We start from the raw sequence: 13,953 nt of genomic DNA, 5'->3' as shown, positions 1-13,953 counted from the left end.
ACTTTTTATTGCAAATATAGGTAGGGTTTACCCATCTCACAGATAAAGATTCATGAGACTGTCTCACAAAACACGTACTCTTCTTGATTAGGTACAAATGTGCAGTTAGAACATGATTATTTCATTAGTAGTAATCCTTTTAATGCAATCCGAGATCAAAGAATTCCGATTCATACGCTGTCATAAATAAAATATCCGATAAATACAAAATCTTGAATTGCGATAATGTCAGTCAAAAATATAAAGATGGGTGACTTCAATTATTAGCATCATGACGTTTTACACCCATTTTGCTCAACAGATTAACTAATATTTAGAGTTTCAGTGCACAAAAATGATTTATAGTTCGAAATTATAATATAACATTTAAATTTTCGTTATACAAATATGATTTATAGTTCCAAAATATAATAATAACAACAAGATGAAAGCAACACATTCATTCCAGAGCCAAATCCAGAACTCAAGAATATTATCCAAACATGAAATGTTCCCGTCTACGACAACTCACCACAATCTAAACAATATAACTACATGTCATTTAGTATATTTCATGAAATAAAACTCAAATTATTTAGGAAATAAGCTATTCAAATATTTTCTAAAAATGGCGTTTGAACAGAGAAATCAAGGGGTCCGAAAGTCCACCCACCTATCATATAGCCCTTGAGCAGGGGATGAAGGCTGTTTCAAACTATCCTCCCATTTCAGGAAATCACTTTCCTAGATAAATATGTGTTATATATATAGCGACCGATGCACGCATGATGCATGTGTTAAATATATACAAAAACGTCAGATGTATTAGAGTAGTTGCCCGGCAAGCCAACTTGTGGCTCGTGCTTTATTGACTCTAATGTAAAACAATCTTTATTTTAATAATATTTTACGATTTTATTCGACTATGACATTATACTTTATCCGTATACCCATGAAGCTGCATAGATAAAGTCCTTGAATATACAATAGATACCATGAGGTCTGCGTTGCAACATAAGATCATGAAACTCATTAGGAAGTGTACCGTATATTCTAAACAGGTTCCTAGTCGAATCAGCCACCTAAAACAGTAATAAAGGTCGCTCGAGCTTGAGACTAGCATCTGTGGTGTAAACGTCATGTTTCATTGGCAAGGGAATGAAGATGTCTATTCATACAGATGGGTGATCATATGATGATGCACTGAACAACTCTCGCTCGGACTATCCAAGTGGTTCCCACTTATTGAGTGGAATAGTCTGCAGTTATGGTTGTTGACCATTAGTTCTTTGACCCGGGACAATGTAGGGGCTATACGTACTAGCATGCACTTTGATCCGTTTACCGACTCCATCGAGAGTCATCAAATGGCGAGGTTGGGTGTAGTTTCGAAATACGTAGGAGCAAATGCATTGTAGTCGGGGATTCACCGTTCGCCTACGGGTGAAGATATCCTATGTGATCTGATGAGTTAATAGTGCAAGAAGTCTCTGGCCAGAGCAAGAAATGTGCTTAAGGGAAAGTTGTTTTCCTAGTTGCGCATGTCATGACACTATTAGTACTCAAAGATAAATCTCATCGTTATCGAAATCATATGCAACTCTCGATATACCAATGGTTGTAGATTCGATCGGGATATATGTGTTGAAGGGACCGTACTGTACGCTAACCATGACTAAAGGTTCTTGTAGGTACTATCAGTGATAACTAGGGGATTATGGGGCGATGCTACTAGACGCTCTTACTATGATCCGATGGGTGCAATCAGAAATGAGTTCTGACATTCTTGATAGAGTTGATGAAAAAAATATGGTTAACTAGGGTAAACCCGAATAAGAATAAATGTTATTCTGAATCATATGGATATGTGAACCCACGGCTAGCTGTATTCCTGAACCATTGAGGGTCACAAAAGTATTGGATTCTGTGTTCCCCTTGAGATAGTCAAATTTCAAGGAGTTGGAATTTGGCGACAATAGTTTGATGGAGATCAAACAGAAAGCTTATAAAGGAGTTTATGAGCTGATTCCATAGGATGGAAGAAATGGAAGTTAGCATGATTGCTAAATAAGGAAGGAGAGTGGAACTGCATGTTTTGTGAAGGAGTTCACTAGAACTGGCAGCTGCCAATATGGTAAGTGAAATTTTGATCTTCGAAATTTTCGACTTTCATTATATTAACAAGACTTGTATCCTTGATACATCGACCCTCTCGGATCGTCGATCGGGATTATAATGAGTTCAAAAATCATTTTTTTAGTGAATTGAGAATTTACTAATTAAATAATTATCTTAGTAGTGGTGACTACTAACATGCACAAATTCTCATAAATATTCTAGAGGAGTCTAGAATTAAATTAACTAAGGAGTTATTTTATAAATTAAATAATGATTATTTAATTTAATATACATATACATATATATATATTTTATATGGTGATATAAAATATGTGTATATGATATTATTATATCATACATTATTAAAAGTTAACAAATACATTATATATTAATCATGTGAGAGTTTAAATGTAATGAAATTATTATAGTCTTTGTGGGAGAGGGACTCCTAATTACATTAGGAGTCTCAATTAATATTTACACCATTAGGAATCATAATTGATACCCTATTATTTTGCACACAAAATTCTAAAAATCTTTTCCAATTTCACAAAAGAATCTGATGGCCACCATAAGGAAATTGGAAGATATTTTGGCAAAAAGAGCAAATTAGATTTGCCTAAATTATGGATTAAGAATCTATAATTTTGCTTAATGATTTATTAAGAATAAATTGTCAAAAATCATGATTTTGAATCATGCAATTTTCGGCGGCCTTTACAATTGGGATTGGAAAAGGTTTCGGCTTTTAAAATTCGGATTGAAAAACGTTTAGGCCAACTCTCTTCTTCCATCGCTGCGCTGCTTCGTCTCCGCATTTTGGAAATTCGGAGGCTACAATATCAACACACAAATCGCTTGCGATTTCTAGGGCAATACAAGCGAGGAACAAAGTTTTCGATCATGGACCTAATTAAGTGATCAAATCTGAAGAGCAATTTGTAGGGATTTACCAGAAGGGTTATCTCCGCGTAAAAACCGGAATTGAGTCCAGCGTTTTGAACGCAAATGTATAATTCTAAACGCATTATGAATGTTTTTAAACAAACGATGCTCAAAACAAAAAAATTTTAAACTTCCGCTGCATCTTGGATGCGAGAATATGATGCCTCAACAGTGGTGTCAGATCCGGTAATTCTCAATCGTGTATTTTAATTAAATTATGATGAGTTTATTATTTCTAACCGCGTAAGAATTTTTATGAAAAACGCTCCTAAAAATTATTTTTGAAAAATCTGTTTTCGAAAAAAAAATAAAAAAAAATTTCTCTTGTCTGTCTGGAACTGTTCCGGGCAGACGCGCGTGAACGCCGTGCGCGCTGCCTGCACGCCTGTGCCTGCGGTGTGCGCACAGCCACACCTGCCAGCGGCCGATCGGATCAGGCAGCGGGCGGGTATATCGGGCGGCTGCCCGAGAACATCTCGGGCACCGCGCTAGGTCGTGGGCTTGAATTGTTCGAGCCACGGACGATTTTCTGATTTTTCAAAATTTTGGGTTAAATTTATATTTTATGAAAATTCGGACGATTTTACCCCTAAAATAATTTTGATAAAATCAATTTCTTACAAAATAAATAATTGGGATATGATTTTAATTATTTATGGTAAAAAATGTTTGTAGGATCGAGTGCTTACCGCTTTACCAAAAGCTATAGCTGGTGGTAATGGTGCAACTCAAATCTTTTCTACCGCACAGAAGCTCAAGCACCATAGTTCGATTGCTCTACCAAGCAAGGACAATTATTGAACCCAACAATCTGCCTCCCAATAATTGCACTCCTTGCAATCAATGAAAATCGAACCCATGACTTTGGCTCTGATACCAATTGTAGGACCGAGTGCTTACCGCTTTACCAAAAGTTATAGCTGGTGGTAATGGTGCAACTCAAATCTTTTAAACCGCACAGCAGCTCAAACACCATGGTTCGATCGCTCTACCAAGCAATGACAATTATTGCACCCAACAGTGTTTTACAAGAAATTTAATTATTTGAAATTGAATAAAAGTGTTTATTTAATTTGATAATTATGGGCGTTAGTGATAATTTACGAGATACACGATTTATTCATAATATGTGATATTATAAATTTATATAATATATGATATTATATGTTAAAAGGATGATCGAGAGCCATGACCAATGTAATAGGTGTATGTTAGGATATTTTACGTGTTGTAATTTTTTGATTATTTGATAATTAAAAGTGAACATGGTTTATGGTCCGTTTCCACCCCCTAATTTGTATCCCAATTTGCCATGGATATTTAATGTAAATATTATAATTATTGGGAGATCAAGATTGGAAGCTTATGTAATATTGCATTTGCATCCCTGCATTTACCTAGGTTATGGACATGGATCCATATGTGGCTCATACGGATCAATTATCTCTCGGTTATCGATCATCCATTATTATTTACGATGTATGTGATATATTATAAATAATCAGTATGAGCGTTATTATTAATATAATAACAAGAGTTGCATGAATTCGACAATCATACAATCAATAATGGCACGAGTTTTAAATTTAATGATGAGACAAACTTTTCAAATTAAAATCCCTTATTTTGGATGAGATTCAAAATTTAAATCAAGCTCATTAAAAGGATAATTAAAAAAAAGTTTAATAATTCCTTGCCTTTCATCAACGGTGGTTGCATGACGAACGCTATTCGCGGTTAGTGTCTGGCTCATATTATTGGGGAGGCCTGGACGCCGGAAAGCTGTGACTTCCACTGACATATTTGATGTGAACTACGTGGAACTCCCATGACTTCGGCTCATATTATTGGGGGATCTCATGGCGCCCGTCCATTAAGGTTCAACATTGATGGGCCGTGCTCGACACGTGAAGAGAAAGGAGATCATATTATTGGACCCTCAATAAACGCAAGGCAAAATTACGTAAGGGTTGCAAGGAGTTGCAATTGGGCTCTACATTTTAGAAGTTATGATTGGCTGATATTATTCGGGATCATAATTTCGCATTTGTGCCTTGCGTACTCACTAAGGAAATTGGATTTCCCGTTTGTCATCAGAGGGTGGTGAAAATGTCAAAATAGTGGGAGGCAATTTGTAAAAACAAAAGTCCATGTTTTACATCTTACGAAATATTTTAAAAGAGTCGGCAATGTTTATTCTGTTTCCATATAAGTATATTTATGATTTCATCACGTAATTCAAATCTGTTATTAAAACAAGCTAACCAAACATTAATTTTCAAGATTGGCTGGGAAAATTGTTCTAAATTCGGAGAGAATAGCATACACACTAATGGTCTTGCTGAACTGACAAAGCATGAAAGATGGTAGGACCACAGTATGCAAGCTAAAGTGTAATATACTCGCGTCTATGTCAAATCAACTGTAGAGACAGTTTGAGGAAATGTTGAATGCTTCTGACATTCGAATAATTCATGCAAGAGTTGCATGGTGCATGAAACTCGTACAATGATGCACACTACTTTCAAGGAGCTCATGACCACAAGCATGCAAGATAGGGCTTTGGCCCATGAGCATGGTGTAAGTATGATTGTGTCTATTGAGAAGGTGGTTGGCCTGGAATTTGACAAAGCCCGATAAATTAGAACATGTTTGCTTCACTGCAAGAATTCTGGACATAAGAAATTATCTGGGCCAGAAATGTTTTGACAACGATAAGTGAATGTCCAAGTAAACACGATTTTAACAACAACCAAAAGAAAACAAGATAGTCTAAACCAAACACATTTGTGACACGTTAGACTAGGACATTTTTCCCAAAGAAGGATCCACAAGCTAGTGGGAGAGGACATGTTTGACTCGTCAGACATAAACTCACTAAGAGACATGTGAGTCCTGTCTGAAAGGAAAAATGACCAAGGTCCCTTTCCTAGGGAAACTGGAACGTGCACATGATCTGTCATATTTGATCCATATAGATGTGTGTGGCCCGCTAAGTGTTAGCACGAGATTTTGCCATTCCTTCTTCATTACCTTTACCGATGACCATTCGAGGTTTGGGTATGTGTATTTAATGAAATACAAGTCTGAAGCCTTTGAAAAGTTCAAAAATTCAGAACAAAAGTAGAGAAAAATTTAGGAAAGAGTATTAAAACACTACAATCAGATCAAGGTGGAAAATACTTGAGTATTGAGTTTCAAGACTACCTTAAAGAGAATGAGATTCTCTCATAGTGAACTCCGCTTGCCACACTCCAATTGAATAGTATGTCAGAACGTCGTAATCAGACATTGATGGACATTGTTTGATCTATGATGGGTTTCACTGAGTTGCCGCCATCACTTTGGGGATACGCGCTTGAAACAGCGGCAAAGTTGTTAAATCAAGTCCATACAAAGGCAGTGAATAAAACTCCATATGAGATATGGATGAAAAAACCGCCCAAATGTTCTTACTTAGAAATATGGGGAGGCCCTGCTTACGTGAAACAGGCAGTGGAAGATAAATTGGATAGTAGATCCAATTTGCGCTACTTTGTTGGATATTCAAAGAACTCTATTGGATATTACTTCTATTATCCAAGTGAAACAAATGTGTTTGTTTCAAGGAATGCCAACTTCTTAGAGAAGGAGCTTCTATTGGATAGAAAAGGCGGGATGATAGAACTCGATGAGATTCGAGAATCACCTACTACACAAATAGGAGAACCACACCCCAACAACCAATCAAAGAAACAAAAGCTCTTAGAATATCCGAAAGGATCTCAAGGCCACCTAATAGGTTGAGCCTGCTTCTTGAAGAGGGCCAAGGTGAGCCCATTCCTGGATATGATCAAACAAATTTCAAGGAAGCATTGTTTGATGCCGATTCATCTAAATGGCTTGAAGCCATGCAGTCCGAGATGGACTCCATGTATTCGAACCAAGTATGATCCTTAATAGATCCACCTGTGTGAATTGTTCCGATAGGATGCAAATAGATTTACAAAAGAAAACTTGGAGTGAATGGGAAGGTGGTGACCTCCAAAGCTAGATTGGTAGCAAAATGATATACTCAAAGGCAACGTGTTGACTATGAGGAAACCTTTTCTCCAGTCGCAATGTTCAAGTCCATTAGGATACTGCTAGCCATAGCAGCATGGTATGTAACGCCCCAGATTCGACGACTGTCCTGACTGTACCAAGACGAGTCTTTCCAGCGTGCTTATGTCCTCACTCACACGCACTCTGGGAAGCTTCCTAGGAGGGTCACCCATCCCAAAATTGCCCCAAGTCAAGCACGCTTAACTTTGGAGTACTTATGTGATGAGCTACCGAAAAGAAGATGCACCTTCGTGATATGAGTAGTACAAATCAAATCTTTTAAGCCCTCTTCAACTGTACAGTCCATTACATTGAACAGTCTCGGAATCCCTCTCATTCCCATGTGGGTTCGGTTCATTCATGTTCCCTTCACCTAGAAGCCTGCCAGGAGCCGCTCATTGTCCGTGCAACTGATGGCACCGGCGATCACCCCCCGCCCTCTTCGGCCCCGGGTCTCACATGGTATGACTATGAAATATGGCAGATGGATGTGAAGACATCTTTCCTTAATGGGGAGATTAAGGAAGAGATTTAAATGTCTCAACCTGGATAATTCACATCAGTAGAAAGTGAACATAAAGTATGCAAACTTCAGAGATCCATTTATGGATTGAAAAATGCATCAAGGAGCTGGAACCTCAGATTTGACATCACTATCAAAGAGTTTGATTTTGCCAAAAATCCTGAGGAACTTATTGTATACAAGAAGGTTAGTGGGAGTGCAATGACATTCCTGGTACTTTATGTTGATGACATACTACTCATTGGGAATGATGTAGGGATGTTGCAGTCAACTAAAGTATGGTTAGCTGGTAAGTTCTCCATGAAGGATATGTGTGAAGCATCATATGTATTAGGAATACAGATCTATAGGGATAGATCAAAGAGAATGCTAGGGCTCACCCAATCTACATATATTGATAACATACTGATGATATTCTCTATTGAGGAGTCCAAGAGAGGATATCTCCCAATGTCTCATTGTGTGAATCTATCCAAGTCTGTGTGCCCTAAGACTGATGAAGAGATAGAAACCATGAGCCGCATTCCATATGCATCTGTTATAGGCATTATTATGTATGGTATGATATCTACTAGACCTGATATTGCATATGCACTGAGTGTTGCAGGCAGATATCAGTCGAATCACGGTCCACTGCATTGGAAAATAGTGAAGGACATTCTTAAGTACTTGAGAAGAACTAAGAATTTGTTCTTGATATACGGGAGCGGGGAACTAAAATTGGAAGGCTACACTGATTCTAGCTTCCAATCAGATGTGAATGATTCGAAATCGACCTCTGGATTCGTATTCAAGCTCAGTGGTGGTGCTGTCTCTTGGAAGGGTTCCAAGCAAGACACCACATCAGATTCAACCACTGACACCGAATACATAGCTGCATCGGCTGAAGCTAAAGAGGGTGTTTGGATGAGGAATTTCATCCAAGAGTTAGGTGTCATTCCTCAAACAGTTGATCCAGTCCCGGTCTACTGTGACAACACCGGTACTGTTGCGCAAACAAAGGAACCGAGGTCTCATTAGCGATCCAAAATATACTGAGGAAGTTCCACATAATCCGGGATATTGTGGGAAGAGGAGACATTTTGGTAGAGAGAGTCGCCTCTGCAGATAACGTTGTTGATTTACTGACGAAGCCCCTATCAGGACCATTGTTTGATAAGCATTGCGAAGCAATGGGTCTAAGATATATGTGTAGTTGGATATAGGGCAAATGGGAGATTGTTAGAGTAGTTGCCCGGCAAGTCAACTTGTGGCTCGTGCTTTATTGACTCTAATTTAAAACAATATTTATTTTAATAATATTTTACGATTGTATTCGATTATGGCATTATACTTTATCTGTATACCCATGCAAGCTGCATAGATAAAGTTCTTGAATATACGATAGGTACCATGAGGTCTGCGTCGCAACATAAGATCATGAAACTCATTAGGAAGTGTACCATATATTCTATACAGGTTCCTAGTCGAATCAACCTCCTAAAATAAGGATAAAGGTCGCTCGAGCTTGAGACTAGCATCTGTGATGTAAACGTCATGTTTCATTGGCAAGAGCATGGAGATGTCCATTCACACAGATGGGTGATCATATGATGATGCACTGAACAACCCTCCCTCGGACTATCCAAGTGGTTCCCACTTATCGAGTGGAATAGTCCGCAGTTATGGTTGTACACCATTAGTCCTTTGACCCGGGAGAATGTAGGGGCTATACGTACTAGCATGTACTTTGATCCGTTTACCGGCTCCATCGAGGGTCATCAAATGGCGAGGTTGGGTGTAGTTCGAAATACGTAGGAGCAAATGCATTGTAGTCGGGGATTCACCGTTCGCCTACGGGTGAAGATATCCTATGTTATCTGATGAGTTAATAGTGCAAAGAATCTCTGGCCAGAGCAAGAAATGTGCTTTAGGGAAAGGTGTTTTCCTAGTTGCGCATGTAATGACACTATTAGTACTCAAAGATAAATCTCAACGTTATCGAAATCATATGCAACTCTCGATATACCAATGGTTGCAGATTTGATCGGGATATATGTGTTGAAAGGACCGTACTGTACGCTAACCATGACTAAAGGTTCTTGCATGTACTATCAGTGATAACTAGGGGATTATGGGGCGATGCTACTAGACGCTCTTACCATGATCCGATGGGTGCAATCAAAAATGAGTTCTGACATTCTTGATCAAAGAGTTAATGAAAAAAATATGGTTAACTAGGGTAAACCCCAATAAGAATAAATTTTATTCTGAATCATATGGATATGTGAACCCACGGCTAGCTGTATTCCTGAACCACTTAGGGTCACACAAGTATCGGATTCTGTGTTCCCGTTGAGATAGTAAAATTTCAAGGAGTTGGAATTTGGCAACAATAGTTTTAAGATCAAACATGAAGCTTATAAAGGAGTTTATGTGCTGATTCCATAGGATGGAAAAAATGAAAGTTAGCATCATTGATAAATAAGGAAGGAGAGTGAAACTGCCTGTTCTCTGAAGGAGTTCACTAGAACTGGCAGCTGCCAATATGGTAAGTGAAAATTTTGATCTTCGAAATTTTCAATTTTCATTATATTAACAACACTTGTATCCTTGATACATCGGCGCTCTCGGATCGTCGATCAGGATTATACTGAGTTCAGAATCATTTATTTAGTGAATGAGAGTTTACTAATTAAATGATTGTGCTAGTAGTGGTGAGAACTAACATGCACAAATTCTCTTATATATTCTAGAGGAGTCTAAAATTAAATTAACTAAGGAGTTAGTTTATAAATTAAATAATGATTATTTAATTTAATATACATATACATGTATATATTTTATATGGTGATATAAAATATGTGTATATGATATTATTATATCATGTATTATTAAATGTTAATAAATACATTATATATTAATTGTATAAGAGTTTAAATGTAATGAAATTATTAGAGTCCTTGTGGGAGAGGAACTTCTAATTAGATTAGGAGTCTCAATTTATATATACACCACTAGGAATCATAATTGATACCCTATTATTTTGCACACAAAATTCTAAAAATCCTTTCCAATTTCACAAAAGAATCTCATGGCCACCATAAGGAAATTGGAAGATATTTTGGCAAAAGTGCAAATTAGATTTGCTTAAATTATGGATTAAAAATCTATAATTTTGGTTAATGATTTATTAAGAATAAATTGGCAAAAATCATGATTTTGAATCATGCAATTTTCGGCCTTTACAATTGGGATTGGAAAAGGTATCGACTTTTACAATTTGGATTGAAAAATGTTTCGGCCAACTCTTTTCTTCCACCGCCACGCCGCTTCGTCTCCAGATTTTGGAAATTCGGAGGCTACACTCTCAACGCATAAATCGCTTGCGATTTCTAGTGCAATCCAAGCGAGGAACAAAGTTTTCTATCGTGGACATAATTAGGTGATCAAATCTGAAGAGAAATTTGTAGGGATTTACAAGAAGGACTATCTCCGCGTAAAAATCGGAATAGTTTGTAGTCCAACGTTTTGAACGCAAATGTATAATTCTAAACGTCCTATGAATGTATTTAAACACACGACGCCCAAAACAAAAAATTTTAAACTTCTGCTGCATCTTGGGTGCGAGAATACGATGCCTCAACAAGATGAGGTCTAACAATTTATCAATAATCACACAAAAAGGTATCCAATCTGAATAGTTCCACAAAAACTGTTCATTTATGTGCACCATGTTCCAAGTTTATGTTGGATCAATTTATTTATATGAGGTTATATGTGAATAATTATGTATTGTGGGTTGTCTATTAAGTTAAGCCCAAAATAAAGTGATCAATTAATATTTCGGGTTATTGGGCTTTAATGTATCTAATGGGTTGTGGGCCTTTAATGTGTAGACATATAAGTGTAATTTCTGTTTTTATGATGGGCTAAAACAGAAATATCAGAAGATATTGGTAAACATTATCTATAAATATGGGTCATGGTCCCCAGATCTCGCGTTGTCACTTTCACTATTCTCTCCCCCATTAAGAAAATAGTTCTGAAGAGAAACTAAAGGATTTTCTCAAGGAAAGAGCGCGTAGATCTGGAAGATCAAGACACGTTTTAAAGAATTCAGGATTATGGCTTCAGGTACGCTTCCGCTTAAGTTTTCAGTCAAACTCTTGATGATTTATCACGATGGATTCTGCGGTTTTTGTGTTTTCCCCAACAAGTGGTATCAGAGTCATTCATGTTTGAATCATTGAGATTTGTTTAAAGTTTTTGGATACTTTTTGGATCCAGATCTGAAAAATTAAATTTTGTTTAAAATTTTTTTTGAGATGGCTTCAGATCTGGAAAATATATTGATATGTTTTCAGATCTGAAAATATTTTGATACGGTTTCAGATCTGAAAATTATTTTGGTTTAGTTCTGAAAATTTTTTTTTTTATAAGGTTTCAGATCTGGAAAATATTTTGGTTGAAAACCAAATCTTTTAAAGTTTCAGTTTTGGTAAAAAGATTTGGTTGTAAAATTTTAAAGATTTGGTATAAGATTTCGATTTTCCTTCCGGTTTTTGTTCAACAAAATATTTTAGAGGAAAATCGAAAATTCGGATTAAATTTTTTTTTTTAAAAAAAAGGTACGGATTCGGGTCGGGTCGTACGGACCCGGGTCGACCCGAACCGTACGGATTCGGGCCACCCGGCCCGTACGGAATTTTCGAAAAAAAAAAAAATTTTCTTCGTTTCAGGTTTATTCGGTTGAGGTTAAATATTCATTAATTCAAATAATGACATGGTTATATGTATTTTTAAAATTGATTAATTGAAGTAAAATGTCGTCAAAGTGACCTCTTTTATGGAAATTAATTTTATTTTGAAATACAAAAGAATTTTGGGTATATGTGATTTATATGAATATTGATCGGCCCAAAGGAAGGTTAATATTTAATATAATCACATATGCAATTGTGGTGGTAAACATGTGATAGTTTTTCGGTTTTTTCATGTGAATAATAAATCGGCCCAAAGGAAGGTTGTTATTTGACATGATAATTACTATCAGTGTTTGACTGCTGCGCCAGAATATCACTTACAAGTTAATCTTTTGTCCAAAGATGAAACATTAATGGAGTGCTCGATATTCTGTTTATGGGGGTTTACATTATTTGAATTTATTGATTATTTTATTTGGATATTTGGTTGAGCATGTATATTTGGTTTTTTGTTCTCTGTTCAGATTTGACTCCTACAAATATTCACTCCAACATAAATTCTATTCCTATGTTAAATGGCTCTAATTTTAAATCATGGCAAGAGAATTTATTGATAGTTCTCGGAGTCATGGATTTGGACCTTGCGATAAGGGTTGACTCTCCTTCTGCCGTTACGGATAAGAGTACCTCTGATGAAAAGAAGGAGTTTGAAAGGTGGGAGAGATTGAATCGCATGTGTATGATGATCATGAAGAGGGCCATTCCAGAAACATTCAGGGGCACAATGTCTAGCGACATTGCTACGGCTAAGGCTTTTCTTCAAGACCTCGAAAAGAGGTTTGCTAAAAGTGAAAAGTCTGAAATTGGTACACTTTTGGCAAGCCTCGTTTCAATGAGGTACATGGGTAAGGGCAACATCAGGGAGTACATTATGGAATTGTCTCATCTTGCTTCAAGGTTGAAAGCACTGAAGCTTGACCTCTCTGAGGACTTGCTGGTGCATCTGGTTTTGATATCTCTTCCTCCTCAGTTTAACCAGTTCAAGGTGAGCTATAAATGTCAGAAAGAGACTTGGTCTCTGAATGAGCTCATCTCGCACTGTGTCCAGGAAGAGGAAAGGTTGAAGCAAGACAAGACAGAAAGTGCTCATTATGCCTCTACCTCGAAGGATAAAGGAAAGAAACGAAAGTATAAGGAAGCTGCGGATACACAGCCTCCGAAGAAACAACAGAAGAATCCTAGTGATTCTCAAAGTTCTGGTTGTTTTTTCTGTGGCAGTGATGGGCATATGAAGAAGCAGTGCAGTAATTATCACGCTTGGCGTGCTAAGAAAGGTATGCTTCTGAATATGGTTTGTTCTGAGGTTAATTTAACTTCAGTGCCTAGACACACGTGGTGGATAGATTCTGGTGCAACAACTCACATCAGTGTGTCTTTACAGGGTTGCCTGGATTGCCGAAAACCAAGTGATGCTGAAAGATTCATCTATGTTGGTGACGGCAACAAAGTTGAAGTTGAGGCAATAGGAAAATTTAGGTATTATTGTTAAAGACTGGAATATATTTGGATCTTTATGAAACATTTGTTGTGCCATCTTTTAGACGGAATTTGATTTCCATT

Source organism: Primulina tabacum, chromosome 14 (assembly GCF_025594145.1).
Source record: "Primulina tabacum isolate GXHZ01 chromosome 14, ASM2559414v2, whole genome shotgun sequence".
Classification (NCBI taxonomy): Eukaryota; Viridiplantae; Streptophyta; class Magnoliopsida; order Lamiales; family Gesneriaceae; genus Primulina; species Primulina tabacum.
The sequence above is the reverse complement of the archived record's forward strand: the minus strand, read 5'-3'. Positions refer to the sequence as shown.